The 15,428-nt window shown below is 37.4% G+C and overlaps 1 long non-coding RNA gene across 4 annotated transcripts in view; it reads left to right on the top strand.

Moving 5' to 3' along the window:
- The window catches only part of LOC102151391, a 298,291-nt gene that overhangs the window by 200,703 nt on the left and 82,160 nt on the right, over positions 1–15,428 (top strand). For all 4 annotated transcript variants that reach the window (XR_005356690.1, XR_005356691.1, XR_005356688.1 and 1 more), the window contains 3 exons: positions 1,555–2,053; positions 7,748–7,844; positions 10,546–10,617. This is a non-coding gene — a long non-coding RNA (uncharacterized LOC102151391). The remainder of the gene's footprint in view (positions 1–1,554; positions 2,054–7,747; positions 7,845–10,545; positions 10,618–15,428) is intronic.

Below are 15,428 nucleotides of genomic sequence, written 5' to 3' on the forward strand. Positions count from 1 at the left end.
TATACACAATGGAATATTACTCAGCCATAAAAAATAATAAAGAATTGCCATTTGAAATGAGTTGGTTGAAACTAGAGAGTATCATGCTAAGTGTAATAAGTCAGTCAGAGAAAGACAAATACCATATGATTTCACCCACATGTGGAAAGAATTCAAGAAGCAAAACAGAAGAACATAGGGGAAGGGAAGGAAAGAGAGGCAGACCATAAGACTCTTAACTATAGGAAACAAACTGAGGATGGCTGGAGGGGAGGTGGGTTGGAAGGATGGGGTAACTGGGTGATGGGCATTAAGGACAGAAGTTGAAGTAATGAGCACTGGGTGTTATATGCAACTGAAGAATCACTAAATTCTACCCCTGAAACTAATAATACAGCATGTATTAACTACATTGAATTTAAATTAAAAAATTTAAAAAGGAATAAAAAAGCAATAATTATTGCACATATTAGTACTAGATAATGGGAAAGAAATCCAGATAAAATCAAATCAAATAAAATTTCTCACTCCTTCCTCATTAAATTACTTTTTATCATAGTTTTAGTAAACCTGGTCATTCTCATCCAGATTTGAGGTACTCTTTGCCCACATCATTTACCAATTCTCTGGCTAATGCCCTTTCTAAGGTCTTGAATAAAGATTAGTGTAGATTGTTTTTACTTCAGTTAACTAATCTACATTATTATCATCATTTTATCTGTGAAAAAGAGCTCATAATTAATAAAGGACAATGCTTTGCATTGGCATTAGTTTTATTTCAATATCTTCTAGATCAGGAGTCATTATATGACAATACTCAGGCTGAGGCTGGGTCACAGGTATGGAGCTTAGCTCTCATAGTATCCTCTAACATTTAAAAAACATGATATTCTTCACATAAAAATCCAGATATGAGATTTCTCTTGAAAAACAGATCACTCCCACAATGCAGTTAGAGTGCCTAGCAGACAGTGACTAGCTGGAAATGAGCAGCCACTGTCCTTTGTAAATGGCGCACTTGCTCCAGTTGGCCATGGCTCCCACCACTCTTTATTTTACCTCATATCTGGCTCAAATTCCTTGCCTAAATTTATAGGCCTTTTAGTGTGCTATCCTATTTTGAATCATCGCTGTTTTCATCATTTTTAAGGATAAGAATAATAGAATTGACTAATGATTATTGTATTTACTATCTTAAGTAAGATCATCTGATAACAATTGACCTTCTAATTGCAGGGTATATTTCTTTTTTACATTTCCAGAAAGACTGAAGAGAGAGAAAGAAAGAGGGGGTGGACAGAGAGAAGGAGGGAAGGAGGGAGGGAAAGAGAGAGAAGAAGAGAGAAAGAGAGGGAGAGAGACAGAGAGAGAGAGAGAGAAACTATATAACAAAGGCATTTATCAGAGGAGTACATGTAATGTCAAGAAAACTATTTGGAAGATTTTGTTTTTTTCTGGTTTACAACTTTATCAATGCCCATACAAAATTGCTTTATTTGTATTTGAGCAGTTCAATATTTATTCAGTTTGTGCTGTAAAGTAAATAATTGAGTTTTTTTTTCCAATTGCCTCAAGGTATATATAGAGAAAAATAATGAAATATTAAAAGGAAACTAGCTTTGCTAATTTATTGAGATAAAAAACAGAAAAGCAGACTAGCTGAAAGTCCTACAAGAGGACAGTGATGCTCCAGCCCATTGGGACATTGAGGCATCAACCAATGTGCCATTAAATAATAAAACCTGTGAGGAGGCAATGCGGGAGAATAAAAGCCTATTAAAGTGCTCCTAAGAGTTAAGACTCTTGCCAGCAGAGCCATCTGTCAAGAGATTATGGAGAAGGAAATTTCTGCAGGAATTTTCCCTTGGGACCAGATGAAGTGCCAAGAAAAGGTGTGTGGCATCAGGAGTGAAGACAAACTCTGAGAGTCTTCTGCAGCGCTCATCACAGAGAGGGAGCCCTCAAGCCACAGAGTCTCAGGGAAGAGGAAGAGCAGACCTGGAAGTCTGCATTGTCTTTGACTGGAGAACCGAAGTCACAGGAAAAAGAGTTCATGAAAACGAATCTCCTTAGGGTAAGTTAAACTTTGTTGTATTGGAGTCTGAGAATTTTCTGTAGTTCAAAGACAATGACTTAATGTACTGAATTTTAAGAGTACTGGTAATGATGAATATTAAGTTGATGAGTCAAATTGAAGAAGGCAATAAAAAATACTACAAAATCAATTTCCACCTTGAGCAAAAGTGGAAATGTAATGTTTTTTTGTTAAATAATTGAATCTGTGGAGTTTGTGACAATACCTGAGATATTTATTTATAGGAAATCTACTAATATACTGTTTTTATATATTTCTTCCAAATAAATGCTGGATAAAAAGTAGTCAAGGTGGACTCATGAGTATTTGCTTCTAGAGAATTAAGTTCATGCCATGCTGTGAAATAATTAAAAACCATACAACCATGAAAGTTATGAGTTAATAATAAGGACAAATATTTCATGAAGTTCCTAGAATCATGTCAGGAAAAGCTACTTTATAAAATTCTGAATAGATATATGAGTTTATTCCCTGACCTATGTTCCTATAGAGTACCATTTTGTGTTTTTTATTGATAATTATTCCTCATATCCTTTGTGATTGGCTTAGTTTTTTTCCTTTTTTTTTAAAGATAAAAATGTGAATCCTAAAAGAATAAAAATATCACTTATTTTTAATAATAAGATTTTTAAAAATAAGATTTTTTAAAAAAATCATAGATTTATTTGCACTATAAGGTAAATATTATGCTTTTATTCTTCTTTTTTTTTAGATTTTTTTTAACTCAGAAGAGTTGTCCCTTTACATGCCAGGAAAATAAACACGCATGAATGTATGTTTCAGCCTAATTTAGCAAATGTTTTTAAACCTATAATACTGATAAGAAATTGTTATTCAGAAATCAGGATTAAACAGAGTTTAATTCTATTTTTTTTTGTCATGATCAAAATTAAGACATTTTGTTTAACTCATTGGTTACTTAGAGAAATGGAGACGAGCAGACATATATATAAATTCTAAACAGGCAAGAAAGAATTTTATCTGTTGGGAAAGAACACAAAGTCAAATAAAACAGTTAGTTCTGAGTGATCACAGTCATCCGGTGTTCATGCTGGCACTGTGCCCATATAAGATTATTGTGTTTAATTGGAAAGACATTATCTTGTGAATTTAAGTCAAGTTATTCTGTGAATTCAATTATAGTGGACAATTAAGTTCAATAATACAGGCTTTTGATCTTTTTTCTTCTACAACAGAACAAAATAAAACAAAACAAAGTAAAAATCATTTTTGCCTGAATTATCAGGATATTTTTAATTCTTGTTTTTTCATTATTTCATTCATTCTTCCATTGACTTGTTCATTCAACCAATATTTAGCAAGCAGCCTTTGGTTGGAGGATATTATTGGACTAGCCATGAAATAATGAATGTACATGGTCCCTGCTCTCAAAGGGCTTACAGTCCATTACATGGCACATAACTTATCCCTTCAGCTTCAAAATAATTTGAAAGACAAATATTATTTCACCAACATGAGTTTAAGGCTAACAGAAGTCAAGCAATAGCAATAGGAAGTGTATGTGAATATTATAATTCAGGACGTGTAGTACATTGATTTTCTTTGTACTTAATATTGGAAAAGTTTTACTTAAATTAAGGGCTGAAATGAGAATTATTTACTCTGCTCCTGTGTTTTCATTAAATATGGTTTGTGATTCTTTAAAAAAAATGCAGTAGATTAATTTTACATGTTGAAAATAACAAAGAATTTCTGTGCCACAAAATGTAGACTTAAATTCTACTGAAGATTTACAAATACTGCAATTTGTTTGTGATCAAAACTCATCCTTGAATATAAGGATACTTCTGTAAATAGAAAATCTATTTGAAATTGGAAATAAGATTTTTACCTGCTATATCTATTGTTCCTAAGATTGATTTGGGGGTATTTCTAGCATTTTTGGCAGTATTACAATGGTTGATCTTGAACAAAGTGATATTTAAGTTTTTGAGTTATGGAGATCCTCTCTCTGGGATCTTTGCCAGAAATAATGAAGTTCTTGCTTGGATGAATGGGTCTGGAAACTGTCACTTCAAATAAAATGCGCTTATTATAGAGCACTATCATATCCTTCCAAAATAATAAAATACTAAGTTCAATAGTCAATATTTTGATAATGTAACATATGTACAAAAGTACAAATATAACATTCTTTTCATAGAGAATGGGTTAGTCAGAAGGGAACAAATTGGAATTAAAGAACCATACAACTATTAGGAATAAAATCTGGAACATTAAGGTAATAATAGTTCAGCAGTCTGTGAGCAAAGAGAGGAACTATTTGCTCTTGACTTATTTTTTTTTTCAGATAAAATTGATATTAGGTTTCTAGTTGAGTTTGGTGTGTTTAATTTTTATGTATTGGTCAAAAAACATGTTCTTATACTACATTATTTTGAATATTTCCCCCTTTTATTTGTGTCTTGAGTACATGGGATAAAGAACACATCATTTTTGAGGCTCCCTGATTATTAAGAGGAATGGTCACAGCCTCCTCCCTACCTACCACCTTAACACTTTATATCCGAAGAAGTGATACCTTCCTAACCAAAACTTGGTAACACAACTACTGTTGAGATTTCATATATCTGTGCAGCAATGTGGGCTGCAGTTAAGCACAGGTTGCTAATATCAAACCTCCTTGGTTTCAGTCTTAGCTTTGTTAATTACTATTTTGTGAGGGTAAGTCTCTTACCTGCTTTCCTAAGCTATAAAATGGGCATAATAATGGCATTATTATTATTTTTTTAATAATGGCATTATTTTTTCGTGTGGATCAAATAAAATAATGTATGCACGGTGGCCATCAAATTGTAAATCCTCACAAATATTGATGATGGTGATGGCGATGGTGATGATGATGATGATAAATATTCAGACTTTTCCAGGGCCTTATCTGACTTCTTGCATTAGCCTCTAACTTTATCCAGTTTGGGACATCTTTACTGCATTCCATGCAAGCCACCAAAACAGCTTTTAGAAAGTGTAAATCTGATCTTGTTACTTTCCCAAAGTGGCACTACATTACCTTTGGCTGAAGACCCACATCCCCTACCATAGACCACAAGGCTCCTCTCTCACCCTCCTGGCAGTTTTTCACACCTCTGAGTCTTGGCAACCCTGGTTCCTCTGCCTAAAATCCTTCCTCTTTCCCCCCACCTGGCTAATTCAAACTTAACCTTCAACACTCAGCTCAAGCTGTCAGGAAGACTTTTCTGATCCCACCTTCACCCACCCCTCTGCATACTCAGGACTATGCATAGGTCTGTCTCAGCTCTAGTTTTCCAGTCTGTCAGCTTGTCATTTGCTTCAAAAGACTGTGAACTATTTGAAAACAGGGGCTATATCTTTTTTTCATTAACCCAGAATTTAGTACAATTTCTGTCACATAGAAGGTGCATAATAAATGCTAAAAGGTTGAATGAACATTCTGGGGAGCAGGCATGGAGCAGTGATTCTTCCCCCTTTACGGGTGCGTTTGTCTTCTGCGTACTGATGCCGTGCAGAGGTACTGACATAAACACAGGGACCCATGAAAGGTAAGGCAAGAATGGCCATTCTTGTTTTATCCTTCCAGCTGTTGAGCTGGAGTCAGAGGACCAGTTATAGTGCTTTTAATTTTAAACGTAATTAAAGAAAGAAACTCCACAGTGGTGATAGAGAATGGATTATTTTTGTTGAAAAATTTTTTTTTTTATCAAACTAGATGGCCCAATATATTACCAAAAGGGTGGTAAGAAACTTCTGGATCTTTGCCGTTTGCTCTTCTCTTAGAGGAATTATGTTGGAACTGGTGCTTAAAAAGTCAAGATTTTAGTGGTTGCTAGAATGATTATATCAGTCTGGATGTAAAGATGTGGTCTTAGAAAATAAGATTAATACACAAAAATATTTTATTAGGCAATTAGTATTGTTATGAATGAATTCAAAATGTTTATGGAAATAATTAAGCTGTGTTATGAGACTCATCTTAAAATTTTCACATTACCCTGACATTTTGAATATGAATTGGGATTTAATATAGTTTGCATATTTTTGAATAAGCAAATGTAGATGACTGAGGTGTGATTCCTTTTGCACCATTAGTAAGCTGCTTCTAGAAGCTCCAATTTTGAGTTTTCTGTACTTTGAAAAAAACTGTTTTCAAACTATAGCAAGAGCCTATAGATCCCCAGGTTCTTTCCTGCCCTCTCCTCTGGCACTTGTTAGGGGGCTCTGCTCTTGCTCCTATACCTAGAGCAGAGAAGAGGGAAAACATCTCATTATAGGCGTGCGCTAACTGCTGCATTGCTCATTCTGCTGCTAGCTGCAGCTCACTGGCCCCTGCTTTTTCTTGTCACCCATGCAGACATGACTCTGCTTAGAGCCTCACTTTTCAGGTTCTTTATCCCCAGGACAGTCTAGTGAAGCAACTCTCAGCACCAGTTAATTGTATAGGTCTTGTTCTAGCACTAAACTTGTCAGGCAGCTGTGCTATCTCCAGGGGGGTTTCTTTGTTGGTCCTTGACTTACTATGAAAAACAACTGTGTTACAAGCTGGTTTGGGACGAAAATATCACAACTCCAAACTAAATCACTATGCCAATGAGTTATACCAGAATCATCATAAATTAGAATAAAGCTATACTACTACCTGATGGAAGTATTAGTTTTTCTTCTAGCCTTTAGTCTTTATGATCAACTCAGACAAGTACCAAGGATTGTTTTTTATTTTCATTTTTATTTTTAACAATACTGACTGAAAGTCCACTATGTAACAATATCTTGAGTTCAAATTATACTCATTGGGTAAATGAATCTACATAGTAAATTCACTGATTGCTTCTTTATGGTTCCAGGACTTGGCTTAACCCTTGGGGCATAATAGATACTTAATCTTTGTAAATACTTGAATATATTAAAGAGAATTGGACTATGTGGTATGTGTAGGCAACTTGGAGAAACTATGTAAATTCTATTTCATTTTTAGGAGAAAAATGAATGGGTATAGAAAATAAGTGACAGACCATTGGGTTTCTCTGAGACCTTTCAATGGGAGGATAGTCACAGGAAGGAGCCTCTGAGCCCCACTCTGGCATCTCCCAAACTGTGACTTTTTAAAGACTACCTCTAAGTCATATTGAGGTTAACTTATTGTGTTCGTTTTTTTACCAGGCGAAAATTAACCAAATTTTCATTCAAAGTTATGTTTTCTATTCTATGAAAAGCGGTTGTCAATGAGACACTCAAGGTCAGAGTTGATATCTGGCTTTATCTTCCTTTAAAAATGAATTTAATGACTTCATTAAAATCCAGGGATATATGAAAGGCAGCAATACTATCACTCAGCTAACAGAGATTTACTTATCAGAATTTCAAACAAGGAATTCATCAAGCTACAAATTTCTTCCAAGGAACAGAACTGTCCTGTATTCAAAGAGCAGAGGGCCATATCTCCTGTCATGCCCTTGATGACAATTCTGACGTTGACACGTATTCTAGTATAGGGCTAAAAGAAGGCTGCTTCCTGTCTCAGCTAGCTCAAGGTCCAGGAATCGATCAAGAGAAGGCAGACGTAAGGATTTCCTCTTCTTTAGAAGCCAGAGCATCCTGGCATGACTATTTTGAATCAGGTTTCCAAATTCTCAAGTTAACCTATGTAAAGGTCCTTAAGGCTGTTTATCCTTCTAGGTATCCTCAAGGCTGAGAAGTGGCCTTTGAGTAGAGTCAGCTCCCACAGTGGCTCAAGACCCAAGGCAATTCAAGAGAAAAAAACAAAACAAAACAGGTAAGTACAAGAGACAGTAACTAAGGCTTTGACAGATAACCACTGAAGGAAAAAGCACACACACACACACACACACACACAACTTGCACACACACACATACCCCACTTATGAAGAGATTGAGACATAATCTGGCAGTGATTTTTTTTATCTTCAATAAAGAACTAAATTCTTTAAAGAAAAATGGCATAATTAGAGTAAGACTATTTTGACTCAAAGAATCTATGGTTCTGTCAAGTTGACCTTCTTTTTGACATATTTGTCTTTACCTCAAGACCTTTGCACCAACTCTTCTGCTACTTGAATGGTTTTCCTCTGTTTTCACATGACTGACTTCTTGTCATCATTAGTAATTTTCAACTTAAATATCGATTTCCTCAGAGAGGATTTTCCTGACCACTGGAAAAAAAGCAGCTCATTACTCACCTGACATCACCCTATTTTAATTCTTTGCATTGTTATACTCATCAGTATCTAATATTTTTTGTTTGCCTTTAGAAAATGTGTTTTTTAATCTTCTCCCTCACTTTGGCATAACATAAAATCCTATGAGTACAGGTTCTTGTTTTTTCCCTTTCTATCCCTTTGGTTGACACATAATAGATATCCAATGAATATTCACACAGTGGATGACTTTTTCATTACCAGAGGTTAAAAAGTTACTTGGATTATAACTGATTTTTAACAAAGAGTTGTTTAACTGCAATTGAAGACTAATAATAATGGGAGGGGCAGATTCCAATAGAGCTATTTCTTTTTAACTCTCACAATTGCATATTCTTCTTCTGTTTGCTAATTTGGTGTGAAATGGCCTTGATTCTTTGTCTTAGCCATTAAAAAAAATCAAACTGTTTCTTACAAGTTTTAGTGAGTTTTAGCATTATATTGATGTTTGATTTAAAGGCTGACATGATTTCTACATATTTCACAGTTGATTAAGCAACCAATCAGAAATACACAGAAGGGTCACATTTATGACATTCCTTTACTTTTTATATGATATATATAGACCTTTAGATGAGGAATATAATATTTAGATTAAAAATGCCATGGCATTACTTTTATTTTGTTGTGTTGCATATTGCTTTCCTCATTAGTGTTGTCACGTATGTGGTTTACCTCTATTGAATAACGAATGACAAGTGAATGCCATTTAAATTTAATACAGAGTTTAGTTATCATGGCTTTGTGATGATAAGCAGGATCAATAACAAGCAACCGACTTATTCTCATATTAGGTTGAATTATAATTGTCAAATATTTATCAGTTTTGCAAACCTAGTGATCTCCTAAAATAACCCCGGCTTGACAATCTCCTATTAACATCAAGAGAGTGTTGTGACACCTGATTCCAAAAAAGTACTGAGTATTACTTAAATATGCTGACAACAAATCTGCACCAATTGACAAAAACAGTCAATGCGGAAGAAAGCCCAAGAAATGAAGGGAGCATATTTGGGTAACTCTAACATACCCCCATTAACAGACTTGAGATTGAGATTGGCATATGCAAAAATGTTGCTCTTTCCTTAATCCACCATACCAGTGTGTTTTAAAAAATTCTATTATCAACCAAGAGCTCCCCTAAAATATACCTCGAGGCCCACTTCCATTCTGCCCATAGCACACAGTGTGTCTGTGACTCAGTCCTCATGCTGTGGTTCTTACTTGAACATGGTGAAAAACCGCGTGAGGTGCTCTGGCCCCCACTGCATCCTGGACCCCAGCATCCTGCTAGATTTTGCTGACATTAAACAAAATCTTTAGGGTTCAGGAAGGTTGGGCAAAGACATCAGAGGGAAACATGCAACAATGTGGAACATTGCTGCTTGGCCTGTTGGGCTTAACGCGCCAAAATAGCCCAGAAGGAATAGCAGAGCCTTTTGAAGTAGCTGAGATGCTTCCCTGATGTCACTTCTCTGAGTTTTAGATCAATGCCTGGAAGATGAATCAGAACATGTGAGGAGAGTCACTGAGGGGAAATGTGTTGGAAAGGTTGCAGGAGTGAAGCACCCAAGCCCGGAGAAAAGGTGGGGTGAGATGTGCAAGCAGGAAAAAACAAAGGGCTGAGTCATTGGAGGCCTAATTGACAATGGCACAGCTGTGACAACAATTTGCCGGCGGCCTGACCTATTTGATGAAAGGGCCTCCGCTTTCCTTGGAACCTCAGAGTTGCAATGGCTCATAGAAACGCACCACTCATGTTTCCAGCTGGCTCAGCCTCATAAATACCTAAACTCACAAGATGACATTTTTAATGCTCTGCAATTGCTATTCTGCGTTTATATTTATTGCAATTCAACATATCCATTAGTGCATCTATCACTGATAAGTTTGTCACTGCTTCAGGAATACAGTCCATCATGCTGCATCAATTTTACTTTACAAGCTATTAATGTACTATAATGCAGCTTATAACATCGTGGGGATATATTTGATTAGGGAGGTGCCAGAGTCAGTCAGATTGAACTGAGACCCAAAATCTTTATTTGTTTATTGTAAAGATGAACAGCCTTGGTGCATAGTGAATGTGTTAATATAACAGGTGTATCTTCTTCACTTTCTCAAGCAGGCACTGAAAAGAACGAATTTAAGCAATCTATTTTGACTCACAACAGACTTACAATATTTTGTTGACACTTGACATGTTTATTCTTTTAGCAAAATTATAATCATGTTTTAATATTTCCTGCATGCAATTAGCAGCTTTATTCAAGAGACAACGATGGCATATGAGTCCAGAAGATAGGACCAACTATGGCTTTCTGAAATGAGGTAAATAAACATATTAAAACTTTAGCAAATAAAACAGAGCTTTTTAATACACGAGGTATTTCCGGATGCTGTAACAATTTCTGTGAAAAATAAACAAAACAAAAGACACCTATAAAAATATTTGAAACTGTCTAGAAATTAACAGGTCACATGAATATGAACTATATCATTTCATTCTATAATTAGAATCTGGCAACTCACCTTTGGTGTCCATGGCCTCCAGAGGCTGAACTAGGTCAGTACAGTGTGAGCTATTCTAACATTTCTGGCCATAATACAATTCTTGAGCCACATTTTAAATCTTATTGTACCAATTGCAAATTATAAAGGAAGACTTATGCACTTAAAAAAAATCTGTTCGTGAAGTGTTATCAAACCCACCTGTGAAAACTGCTTTTTAGAGAGTTGAACACGGTAGTCAGGCAGATGTGCGCTTGAACCCTTACTGAGTTACTTTTCAAATGTGTAGCATCAGGCAAGGTAATAATTTCTTTAAGCCTCAGTATTTGTTTACTGAGGATAATAAGACCCAATGCATAGACTGTTCTTAGAATTCAAGTGAGATACCCGGTGTGGTATTTCTACACAATGTCATGCACATAGTTACTGGAAAAAATTAGATGGCCCTGTATATGATTTTACAAGATGATTGCCAAGCCCGGACTTAAAACATCTAAGTTCAGAGTATCATACCTGTTATATAAAAACATGATATATGGGATCCCTGGGTGGCGCAGTGGTTTGGCGCCTGCCTTTGGCCCAGGGCGCGATCCTGGAGACCCAGGATCGAATCCCACATCAGGCTCCTGGTGCATGGAGCCTGCTTCTCCCTCTGCCTATGTCTCTACCTCTTTCTCTCTCTCTCTCTCTCTCTCTCTCTCTGTGTGTGTGTGTGTGTGTGACTATCATAAATAAATTTAAAAAATCAAAAATAAAAAAAAATAAAAACATGATATATAATACATCTGCACAGAGAATCTTTGGTAGGCCCTACAAAACGTGGACATCCGTAATAAGGTAGGGTAGGAGCACAAGATTCGCTTTTCACATTATGTCCTTTTATGGCATTTGATGTCTTGCTATTTGTCCATATTATTTTTATGGTAAAATCCATAGTTTAATTTTTTTAAGGATATAATTCACTAAAAACATCAACACATTATCTGGCACATAATGAAAACTCAGCAGATGTGGGCTGTTTTTATAATGGCAATTTTACATGCTCCTCTTCCCCCATGAAATGTGACCGGCATCTTTGCTGCTACTTTATTAAGTAGTGTGAGGTCTGACTCTGAGTTTTTAAAAGTGGAAGTTGTTTGGGAACAGGCAGATTTATGAAGTCGGTGGGATAAACATCTCCAAGTGTGTGTGTCAGGAGGCCCCGGCAGTGTGAGGGGCTGCTTCCAGAGACTCCGAGGCCTGTGAGGGCATTTTCAGAAACACGGTGTGCAGGAGGAGGGGTCAGATCAGGGTTTCCCATCTTCCAGGAGGTGTGACAGGTTCAAGTCTGTGTGGAGGAGGACCAGCAGGATGGCCCTGGGAGCAGGGTCCATATCAACACCAATAGCTGAAGGACCTGAGGACCTGGGGAGCTGAGGAGAGGGGGCCCCCTCCTAGTGACAGTTCCAGGGCTGCCACACAGAAGAGGGATTCGACTTAATCTGTGTTAGTTCCTGAGGGCAGAACTGGGACCACTGAGTAGAAGTTAAAAAAAAAAAAAAAAAAAAAAAGACCTATTTCAGCTTACAGCCGCAGCTAAAACCCAGCATGTCATGATTTATAGCAGCAAATGCTACCCTAGGCAAGGATAGACTTTTCTGTTAAATTCTGAAGATAAAATGTACCAAAGCATCTGGATTCTTACAAGGATAATGTCCCAAACCTAAACTGAATAAATAATCCCTGCAGATACGGTGTTACAAAGGTTAGATACATCTAGAGGATGAACTTTGCGTCTGCTGCAGGGCCTGGTGCCATCCTTGGCTCTGGCTCATTGCCGCCCCCACCTGTATTCAGAGCCCATCAGGTATGATCCTGCCTCTGCAGTGCTTTTACCCCATCCCTCCATTCTGGTGTCACAATTTACAGAGTTCAATACTGGGCACCCCTGCCTGCTGACGCTGGGCTTGTCTCTCTGCCTCCAAATCCCATACCTACCCCCCTTTTAATCCCTTGTGGCCTCGTAAGATGTGTTTCTTCTCATTGCAATGTAAACTCCTTGAGAGTCTAAGTGCAATAGATATTTGCTTTCTAGAGTAGAATAAACCTCAGTAGATTGAATCACACCCCTTTGTGAAGAGTTAAGGAGGCAATTACAGATTTAAATAGTAGAAAACCATTCACTACCTCTTTCTGACCTTTAATCTTGCCAGAGATCATCTATCTCTGATGGTGGTAAGCAACAAGAAAATATGAAACACATAACCAGAAGAGGATCTCTCTCTCTCTCTCTCTCTCTCTCTCTCTCTGAGAGAAAGAGAGGGAGAGCCTACAAGTGAGCAGGGGGAGGGGTGGAAGGAGAGGAGAGATTCTCAAGCAGACTCCCTGCTGAGCCCATCTTGGAGCCCCATCTCACCACCCTAAGTTCATGACCTGAGCCACAATCAAGAGTCAAGAGCTTAATGGACTCAGCCACCCAGATGCCTGGGGAAGAGGACTTTCAGATAACAACACATGTCTAAACCTGTGTCACTCATTAAGGAGTCCTCCTAATAAGGATGTATATTATTCTTCAGTGTTTCTAGGACTGGGTTAAGGGTAGTTTTGGATTTATGCATGGGTACTATTTCAAATATTTTCCAATCATAGCTGTATACAGATTGACCAGTACTGCCTTTAATGCTGACACAGATTTGGGGGCCTCTACTATGCTAGACATTGACTCTAACTGTAGGGAACTCATTATCAGTCCTGGAAGTACAATGAGCAGAGGCCAACCTCAAGAAGGCACAGGGATACAATACTTTGCTTACATTGGGTAGTCCAACAATTTCCCTACGAGTGAGTCTTGGAGTTATGGATGTGTCACTCATCCATTCAGGCTAGTGGAATCTTACAGATGTCAAGTCTTGTCAACAGGCATCCTCATTTTTCTCTCTGGTCTCCTATATCCTGTTCAAAAGTATATTTGAAAGTTTTAAATAGCCAATGCAGGTTTCATAAACACTTTACCTAAAATGAGGCAAGCAGGATAGGAATTTAGCCTATGCATCAAAAGGGGTGGAACCTCTGAATCAGGTTCAAATGTTACAGTAAACTACACCAAATGTTTGCTCTAAAGTTCCAAAAATATAGCTCAAATCTGAAAATCTAGCACATCAAAAATAGCCTGTATCAGAAATACTTTTTAAAAAAACTTCCCATTACTATTTATTTAGGGAACGAAAAGCAACTGTACTGATGGGAAGGAAAAGGCATTACTTCTAAAATTCCACAAATCAAATTTTTCTTACACCTTACTAGAAATTGTTCTTGCACTCTTTAGCTCAATTTAATAAACTATTGTCATTTACATTTGCTCTGTGCCAGGCATAGTCCCGATTGCTACTGGATATACACAGATTAGACAAGTCATTCTAGACAGGGCAACTAAAGTCTAGGCAACTGACATCTTATCCTAATCCTTATCTGGATTGTATTTTCACAATAATTTATTTATTTAAAATATTTTATTTTTTTTATTCATGAGAGAGAGAGAGAGAGAGAGAGAGAGGCAGAGACACAGGCAGAGGGAGAAGGAGGCTCCATGCAGGGAGCCTGACGTGGGACTCGATCCTGAATCTCCAGGATCATGCCCTGGGCTGAAGGCGGTGCTAAACCGCTGAGCCATCTGGGCTGCCCCACAATAATGCATTTAATTTTTAAAACATCTATTATCATGAGCTGTAACTCCCTAAAGGTAAGAACCTTTTCTGTCTTATTAACAAGGTAACATCTAGCACAGTGATTGCCACGTGATAGGTGTTCAAAAAATGTTTGCTGAGTGGATGAATTAGTAGATGACCAAATTATTGTATTTCAAAGTAGAGTAACATAACTTCTTTGAAAGAAATCCCCATAAAGCACTGGGATTCAAAGATAGGCATGTTACATTAAAATGGACATGGGTGGGCATTAGTGAATGTGTCGTTTGAGATAGCCACTAAAAATTTATTATCGCATGAATAGAGACTTGATCAGATTGAGATATCCCCTCTCCATCCCAATACATTCTAAAACTACAGTTTAACGTTTTGATCTCTGAAATGTCTCATTGGGTGGAGGAGAGATATGCAAAAGACAATGTTTAATTATTGCCCCAACTTGCACCTACCTGCAGAGCCTGTGCCGTCATTGTCACCATCCTTCCTAAAACAGAGAGAGGGAGTGATCTTTGCTTGTGTTTATAGATGACAGAGCTGAAGGTATTTCATGCCATGTGCATGAGTGCAGACCACAAGATCAATGGAGCCCTGCAGAGAGTTCCACAGGCACAGTGTGAATGACTTAGTCCTTTCCTAGCCTAGGAGCTGCTGGTGGGCAATCCTTTTGCTGTTAGCCTACCACTTGTGTGTTTACTCTTGGGCAGTGTGACATTATTCCTCTAGCGTGAGCCACCCCATTCTGAGTGCTTCATGCCAGCATGCACTCCTGTTGCTACCCAGAAAATGACAGCTTTTCCACATTGCCTCTGGTGGTGACTCACAGCATCCCTATCACTTGTGATCAATGGCTTTAGCTCCCCTTTCCTCTGTTTCTTTAACATCTGCCTCTGTTGGTTCTCCTCACACTCTTAGCTCAGCAGTCCTTGGTGGTAATAGGCTTGGCTTTGA

Source organism: Canis lupus, chromosome 3 (genome assembly GCF_011100685.1).
Source record: "Canis lupus familiaris isolate Mischka breed German Shepherd chromosome 3, alternate assembly UU_Cfam_GSD_1.0, whole genome shotgun sequence".
NCBI lineage: Eukaryota > Metazoa > Chordata > Mammalia > Carnivora > Canidae > Canis > Canis lupus.